Below are 7,755 nucleotides of genomic sequence, written 5' to 3'. Positions count from 1 at the left end.
TAATTACCTGTAGGTGGCTAGAGGAAGGAGAATGGGATGGAAAGAAAAGAAGGTGAGGGCAAGACTTTGTAAGGTATATCTTTTTATATCACCTTAGTTTTGGACCAAATGCAAAGAAGAATTCTAATTAGATTTTAAACATTTGAGTATTTTATAAAAAATTGAGTAATTTCATTTTTAACCCGAAAGTCTTCCTGACTCCTTGTGGTGACAACCCAAGCCCAGGAAAGCCCACTGGCAGGTCTTCTGCACAGCGGAGGCTGATGGAACCTGTCGGTACCAGGTCCACACGGTACTCACCTGCTCACACAGAAATCCACGGATCAACGAGGACAGGTGGACCCTGAGCCTGGTTTCACCTCAAACTTGAGCTCCATGGATGCTTTTCTTGGCTGAGGGGGGAAAAAAGCACAGAGATTGCTTTTGAGACCTTTTATAGGGAGTAATACAGCTGATGGATAGAAAGCCACCCCATTCACTTTTCTTTTTTGGATTTACTGATTTAACTGTAACTGTTGGCTGAGACTGGATTTTCCCGATTCCTGTCCAGACACCTGCTCCCCACTTAGTAAACTCAGTGAATAAAGGAGACACAATCGCTGTCCCTCAAATGTCGTCTGAGAGTAAGACAGTGACATTAGACATCTTTCGCATGTCCTGTCCTCCATGGTACATCCCAAGTGATGCACTGTGGTTTTCTTAGATTTCAGCCCAGAGCTGGGCACATAGTGAGTGGTCAATGCATGTTTGTAGAATGAATGCGTGAATGACTTAAAACCAGAAGTGGAAGCAATTGGGGACGGTGGGCTTGGGAGAGAGTAGACTCCAGGGGTGTGTGTGAATACGGGTGGGGGGACCTCTCTGGTGCTCTCAGTGCCCCGGGTAGGGGAGTGGCAAGCAGAGAGCACAGAGGTTTACCTACAACTCCTGGAAGGAGGTGGGATTTCTAACAACAGACTTGAGGTAGTGAGCTCGCCACCCCTGAGAGTGTGCAAATGGGAGGGGCACATTTCTGGAGAGTTCTAGGGGAAATTTCTGTCCCAGGGAAGGTTTGGGGCTGGGGGAACCTTAGTCTGGTCTAAATGAGAGCCCTTTGGGTTTGTCAGCAGCCCAAGAGTTGTGGGGGTTTGTGCATCCTCCTCACTTCCAGTTGCATATGGGACTCAGCTTGTCCCACATCCCTTCTGTGTGCATGTGGCTGGCAGCGCCCTGACCCCGTGGTGCGGGGTGGGTCTCCTTTGAGCTCTGGGATGCAGTCGTCATGGTTCTAAATTTGGTGCAGCCCTCAGCCCCTTGAGCTTGGAGGTGCTGCCCCCTGGTGAGAAGAAAAAGCAGTTCCTCCTCATCACTTTGTAACCTTTCGGAGGTTCTTGTTTTGGGTTTTTCATATATCTTCTGACATCCCTTTTTTTTTTTTTTTTTTTTGGTGAGGAAGATCTGCCCTGAGCTAACATCCTTTGCCAATCCTCTTCTTTTTGCTGAGGAAGATTTGCCCTGGGCTAACATCTGTGACCATTTTCGTCTACTTTATATGGGACGCCGCCACAGCATAGCTTGACAAGCGATGTGTCGGTGTGCGCCCGGGATCCGAACCTGCGAACCCCGGGCCTCCGAAGTGGACCGTGCACACTTAACTGCTTGCACCACCCGGCTGGCCCCTTGACATCTTTTTGTTTTGTTTTTGTTTTTTGTTTTTCCATTTTTTTTAATCTTTTGTTTATTGCAGTAACATTGGTTTATACCATTGTAAAACTTTCAGATGTACGTCATTATACTTCTATTTCTGCATAGATTACATCATGTTCACCACCAAAATACTAATTACAACCCATCACCACACACATGTACCGAATTATCCCTTTCACCCTCCTCCCTCCCCCCTTCCCCTCTGGTAACCACCAATCCAATCTCTGTCCCTATGTGTTTGTTTATTGTTGTTATTATCTACTACTTAATGAAGGAAATCATACGGTATTTGACCTTCTCCCTCTGACTTATTTCACTTGACATCTTTTTTTATATATATTTATTTATTTTTTATTGCGGTGACATTGGTTTATAACATTGTATAAATTTCAGGCATACATCATTATACTTCTGTTTCTGCATAGATTACATCATGTTCACAACCCAAATACTAATTACAATCCATCACCACACACATGTGCCTAATCCCTTTCGCCCCCCTCACTTCCCCCTTCTGCTCTGGTAACCACCAATCCAATCTCTGTCTCTCTGTGGTTGTTCATTGTTGTTTTTATCTTCTAGTTATGAGTGAGAGCATACGGTATTTGACCTTCTCCCTCTGACTCATTTTGCTCAGCATAATACCCTCTACGTCCATCCATGTTGTCACAAATGGCTAGATTTCGTTGTTTCTTATGGCTGAGTAGTATTCTATTGTGTATATGCACCACATTTTCCTTATCCATTCATCCCTTGCTGGGCACTTAGGTTGCTTCCAAGTCTTGCTATTGTGAATAATGCTTCAGTGAAAACAAGGGTGTATGTATCTTTACACATTGGTGTTTTCATGTTCTTTGGATAAATACCCAGCAGTGGAATAGCTGGGTTGTACGGTAGTTCTATTCTTAATTTTTTGAGGAATCTCCATACTGTTTTCCATAGTGGCTGCACCAGTTTGCACTCCCTCTAGCAGTGTATGAGAGTTCCTTTCTCTCCACATCCTCTCCAACACTTGTTGTTTCCTGTCTTGTTAATTATAGTCATTCTGATGGGCGTGAGGTGATATCTCATTGTAGTTTTGATTTGCATTTCTCTGATAGTTAATGAAGTTGAACATCTTTTCATGTGCCTGTTGGCCATCTGTATACCTTCTTTGGAGAAATGCCTGTTCAGGTCTTTTGCCCATTTTTCAATTCGGTTGTTAGTGATTTTTGTTGTTGAGCTGTATGAGTTCTTTATATATTTTGGAGATTAACCTTGGGGGTTCTTGCTGATTCTACAGGTTGAGGCCGCCTGTGTGGGCCGGGAGTGGGTAACACAGCACAGGGGGTCCAACTCGCATGTTTGTGAACTGGGGATCTTGGCCTGTCTGCGGGGCAGTCCCCCCAGCTGAGGACCACCATCTGGCCCAGGATGGGGCTGGAGACACTGCCCACTCCCCAGGACACCATGGGACAGGGTGGGTGGGGATAGCCAGAGCATTCACCCACCCCCATTGTCTGATGGCAGATGTGACAGATGGGTGGGGTGGGCTCAGCGCTCCACAGATAAACGAGTTTCCACTCTGGAAAATTCCTGCATAAGAACGATGCTGGCAAGTGAGTCAGAGACAGAGACTCAGGGAGAGACAGAGACAGAGAGAGCCTGTGGGAGATGCTTAGTGAACAGGGACTGGTTGAAGGAATGAAGAATGAATGGTTCCTTGGACTGAGAGAAGAGAGGACTCAGCATCTACGTGGATAAGCTCTGGCAGCTCGTGCTTGTTTTGTTGGTAAACTGGGAGGATGTATCTTGGGAGACGTGTCCAGGCTGCTAACCAGGGGTCCTGACGTCTGTGGGGCTGGATGATGGCGTGAGGCAGAGGATCCTGCCTTCAGCAGGGGCCCAGCGTGGCTGAGGATGAGGACAAAGGGAGGAGACAGTTGGGAGGATGCCCAGCTTCCCTATCCTGAGAGGCTGGACTCCCTCTCCAGGCCCCCGCAGGGACAGGATGGGATGGGAGAGGCCTCATAGGGCATCCTCAACGCAGGTCCCAAAGAAAGCTCCTGGGGTGTGTGTCCCAGGAAGAGGCTGAGCGAGGTCTGGGGAGATGGAATGAACTTGGAAAGAATTACAAGCAGAATGGAGGGAGATGGGGGTGGACAGCTGGGTCATGGTGGCGTGGGTAGCCCTTGGGAACATCACTGCCCATTGGTGTCTCAACCAATGGGATGGGACCTCAGGGGGGTGGGTTCCTGGGTGTCTGAAAACCCGAGGGTGGGGTGTCCTGGGGGTTCATCATGAGGTGACCCTGGGAGAGTGTATTTGGGGAGGGAGTTGGGAGGTCAGAACACAGGGGAGGGACCTAGGGCATTAGTGGGGTTATCGTGGGATGGTCCTGGGTGCCAAAGCCTTCCTGGGAGGATTCCAGGGCTGAGGACTGGGGTCAGGAGGTGCACTGAGAGACAGACCATGCAGGGGTATTTTCAGAGGGATGCAGAATAAGGGGCTGGGCTGAGAGCAGTGGCGTTATCCTGAGGGTTTGGGGTTTCAGAACGTGGTGTTCTTTGGGGGTACGAATGGGGGATGGGTTGTGGGAGCACTTGGATGGAAGGAGTCTAGGGGAGCAAACTGTGAGGGGAGGGCAGAGTTTAGGGGAGGGGCAACTTGGGGCATGGGATTTGGACGAGGGATCCTTTAGTGGGCCATTAAAGGGAAGACCCCTGATGGTCAGAACTTGGATTTTTGTGGTGAATGTGGGGTTTCAGCACTTGTGGGGAGAATTTTGGGGGTGCTCATATTATCAGAGTATAGGAGAACTTTGGATAAACAGCCAAGAGAAAACCAATGAGGGGGTGGATTTGAGGTGCTTAGAACCAGGGATGTCTTGGGAAGTGGATCTCGGGGGTATGTTTGGGGGGATTAGAAATTGGGGGCAGACTATGAGGGTGCACCTAGGGGTTGCAACACTCATGGAAAGATTCTGAGAGGGGGTTTGGAGCGCCCAGTGCAGTTCCTTGGAGAGGAACAGGGTATGGGGGTGGGTTGAGGATCCTTGATGGACATGGCAAGGGGGTGAATTGGGGAGCTTAGAGCCCAGAGGAATCTTGGGGCACTATATATCAAAAGAAATAGGTGATGGAGGGGAGATTAGGGGTTAGAATCTGGGGATGTCTTGGGGGTGGGCTTGGGTGGGGCCCCAACCTGAGAGTGCCCTGGGGGACACAGATCATGGAGACGGGTTTGACAGGGTGAGGACATGGTGGTGTGTTGGGCCTTGATCCTGGGGGAGGTGGGTTTGGGGAATCAGAACTGGGGTCTCTCCCGGGATGGACCATGGGAGGTGAATTAGGACAGGGCAGAACCAAGGATGTCTTTGGAGGCAGATCTTGGTGGGGTGGGCGTGTGGGGTCAGAGCAAGGCGAGTCTGGGTGGGTCCAGGAGTGGACGAGGCCGGGACCTGAGGGAAGGGAGGACAGAGCCGGCTGGGTAGCAGAAGCTTTACTGCCCACAACACTCCCCACCCCTGCCCCGCGTCAGTAGCACTTTCAGTACACGATGGGGGGCCCTGCTCCTCGTACTCCTCCCGCAGGACCCAGCAGGACTGGAAGGCGCGCAGCGAGGCCAGGACGGAGCCCCCGATCCACACCGAGAGGCTCCTGCTGGGCCGGGCCGTCACCACCCGCGCGGGCCTCGCAGGGCAGACCGCGCGGCAGCTCCGCGCGGAAGCGGCCCTCGAACCCCGCGAAGAGCGAGGAGCCCCGGCAGAGCAGCACGTTCTGGGCCACGTCCGCCCGCACCTCCAGGGGCACCCTGAGAAAACCCCGTGTGGCCATGGTGGGGAGGCCGACGGGCGACAGCCCTGGGATCGCGGGCGGGCTGAAGAGCAGCTCCGGGCACTGGAACAGCTCCTTGCCCAGCGTGACCGTCCGCCCGTCCGGCAGCTCCAGGCTCTGCCGGTCTTCCTGCTCGGGCCGGGCCTGCTCCTGGAGCAAGTTGGCTGCCACGTAGCAGTAGCGATGCTTAATGTCCTCCACGGTGTCCAGGTCCTGCTGGCCCAGCTGCACGCCGGAGCCGAGCAGCATCTCCGCCAGGAAGGCCGTCAGGTGGGGGTGCCCGCCAGGTCCAGGCGCTCCGTGGCGTGGGGCACCTTGTAGCCCTGGAAGACCCGCACCGTGGAGGTGACCCCGTGGCCCGTGTCCACCACCAGCCCGCTGACCCGCCCATGCGCGTAGACGGACAGCACGGACTGGGAAGTCACGTACGTGGCGGGGGAGCGCAGCGACTCGAAGGCCACCTCCACCAGCTTCTCGCGGTTGGTGGCGGGGCTGAAGGGCGGGTCTGAGAAGAGCAGCGGGTGGTCCTGGGTGGCCACGCGGAGGTCGTGCTCCAGCAGGTGGCGCCAGATGAGCTGGGCCGCGCTCCAGTCCACCACGAAGCCTCTCCGCACCGGCTGCACCAGCGTCACCTCGGGGCGCGCGCGCGCGGCCTCGCCCATGAACGTCTCCAGCGCCTGCTGCCCGGTGGGGGCCGGCTTCTGGGGCTGGCAGCCCACGATGGTGGCCACGGTGTAGGTGGGCCGCGCCTGCCCCACCAAGCCCACCTTACAGGTGCCTGTGCCCGTGTCGATGACCACCGCTCCGGTCTTTGGTGGCAACCTGTCGCCCACCGTGCTGGGGGCTGGTGTCCTGCTGCAGGGTCTTGTTTCCCGGGGTTGAGCAGGGTGTCAGGCCAGACCTGGGGGGTCTCTGGGGAGGACTGGGGCTCCAAGGGGGTGGAGTGATTTGCATCCATGGCTGCAGGTGGCCGGGTGGCCTGCTTGGCAAAGCTGACCCCTTTCCTCTGGGGTGCAGAGGTGTGGGGGGAAAAGGTGAGGCCGGGCCTGTGGCAGGCACAGGCAGAGAGGGAGAGGGGCTGACCAGTGGTCTGTGACATCACCCTGCCCTCTGCCCCCTTTAGAAGACGTCACAATGAAGGGGTGGGGATAGGGCCCCTCCCTGTCCCAGAAAGCTCCCAGGACACTCATCTATTCTGCATTCCCCTCAAAGTGCCAAATTCGGAGGAGGAGGAGGATAGAGAGTTCCTGAGGAGGCAGGTCTGATCCAGCTCCCTGATCCAGAACCCAGTAAGACCCAGGAATCTTTCTCTTGGTGCCTTGTCTTGAAGCAGTGTCGTATGGGAGAGCTGGCCACAGGCCTCCTTAGAATATTAAAATATTAATCCTTAGAATATTCATCAGAAGGCGATCAGCTAGTGTGGCTTTAGAAATATGCTAAATAACAGCGCCTTATCCGTCACATTCAAACTTGGTTGTCATTTTTACTTTTTAATTCAAAACAGGCTGAAAAACACAGCATGAGAAAGTGAAGTCACCCGTAATCTCACCACTTAAAACTTATGTAAAGAAAAAAAAATAGGGGCTGGCCCAGAGGTGTAGTGGTTAAGTGCAGGCTTTCTGTTTGGGGGTCCCAGGGTTCACAGGTGCCAATCCTAGGTGTGCACTGATGCACCACTTGTCAAGACATGGTGTGGCGGCGTCCCATATAAAATAGAGAAAGCTGGGCACGGATGTTAGCCCAGGGCCAATCTTCCTCAGCAGAAAGAGGAAGAGTGGCATTGGATGTTAGCTCATGGCTAATCTTCCTCTCAAAAAAAAAAAAAAAGTAGGATTCTGCCTCTGACCTTCCGCTGCCCCTGCTCAGAGCTGACCTGATTAACGCTTGGGTGCGCAGCCGTTCTGTTTTCCAATGTTTTTGGTTAAAGAGTAAGAATAAGCATTTTGGCTGGAAGCATTTCCCCCTCATGTTTTTAAAAAGATCCAGAGTGATGATGTAATCAGATTTTTTTTTCTTTATCCTTTGGAGGGTTTATTGAAATCACAACTTTTAAAAAAATTTTAAAGAAAAGTCTAATTGTGGTAAAATAAACACAACATAAAATTTACCATCTTACCCATTTTAAGTGTACGGTCCAGTGGTGTTAAGTACATGCACATTGTTGTGCATCCAACCTCCAAAACTTTTCATCTCACAAAACTGAAACTCTAAACCTATTAAACAACAGCTCCTTCAGCCCCGGGCCCCCACCATC

At 52.4% G+C, this 7,755-nt stretch overlaps 1 pseudogene; it reads right to left on the bottom strand.

Annotated features, from left to right (window-relative positions):
- Positions 1–5,201: 5,201 nt before the first annotated feature.
- LOC131403823 (actin-like protein 9) lies at positions 5,202–6,459 on the bottom strand (annotated as a pseudogene).
- Between the last annotated feature and the right edge of the window lie 1,296 nt (positions 6,460–7,755).

The sequence above is a fragment of the Diceros bicornis genome, unplaced genomic scaffold (genome assembly GCF_020826845.1).
Source record: "Diceros bicornis minor isolate mBicDic1 unplaced genomic scaffold, mDicBic1.mat.cur scaffold_92_ctg1, whole genome shotgun sequence".
Classification (NCBI taxonomy): Eukaryota; Metazoa; Chordata; class Mammalia; order Perissodactyla; family Rhinocerotidae; genus Diceros; species Diceros bicornis.
This window is presented reverse-complemented; position numbering and strand designations above follow the sequence as displayed.